General features: G+C 54.8%; 1 non-coding gene across 1 annotated transcript; it reads left to right on the plus strand.

The window, feature by feature from the left end:
* The first annotated feature begins 244 nt into the window (after window positions 1–244).
* On the plus strand, window positions 245–315 carry Trnag-gcc (transfer RNA glycine (anticodon GCC)). Its single transcript has one exon. It is a non-coding gene; the product is annotated as a tRNA-Gly (tRNA).
* Window positions 316–761: the final 446 nt, after the last annotated feature.

Consider the following 761-nt stretch of genomic DNA (forward strand, 5'->3'; position numbering starts at 1 on the left):
GGGAAAGGGGGGGGGGCAACGTAGCGAGCGAGCAGCTGGGAGAACCACGCGTACGCGTGCCTCGTGTCCGTGCAGAGTTTACTTGCGCCAGGAAAAGGTCACAGCCTGCAACCCGGCAGCTTGTTTTTGCTCGTCCTCCGGGGAAGACCTGGCGGACAGGAAGAGTGGCTGGGTGGTTGGGACCTTTCACATAATCAACGCATGGCCGCATTGGTTGGGTACGCGTCTCTCCTCGCTCACAGAAGCATCGGTGGTTCAGTGGTAGAATGCTCGCCTGCCACGCGGGCGGCCCGGGTTCGATTCCCGGCCGATGCAATCATTTTATTTTTTGCGTTGGGAACACCACCTCTCAACTATGGAAGTTTTTATAGGTAATTTCAAAGCATTGACGAGTTTTCAAGAAAAATAGTGAATACGAGTGGTGCGCGTCGTGCGACGGAGTTACATGAGCTAACTGGTTCCCTCGTTTCAGCTCAGCTAGCCTCAGCCCTTATCGAATACCCCTGACCCCGTTTGAGTCCGGCGCGGTGCTCGGCCTCCGAGCCTTGCCCCCCCCCCCCCGGAGGGTGCTGCGCGCGGGGAGCGGGAGGGGAAAAGGGAGGCGAGAGCATTACTTTAATGCTGTCGTGGTATCCACAACCAAACGCCCAAACGAGAGCTCACACCGTAGCAGTGGACAGCCAGAGAAGAAACGATAGAATTATTTTTAAGCATAAAAATCAGATTATTACGTTAAGACATTTCGTTGACGACATCTATGA

Source organism: Frankliniella occidentalis, unplaced genomic scaffold, assembly GCF_000697945.3.
Source record: "Frankliniella occidentalis isolate FOCC.00 unplaced genomic scaffold, Focc_3.1 Scaffold1137, whole genome shotgun sequence".
Lineage (NCBI taxonomy): Eukaryota > Metazoa > Arthropoda > Insecta > Thysanoptera > Thripidae > Frankliniella > Frankliniella occidentalis.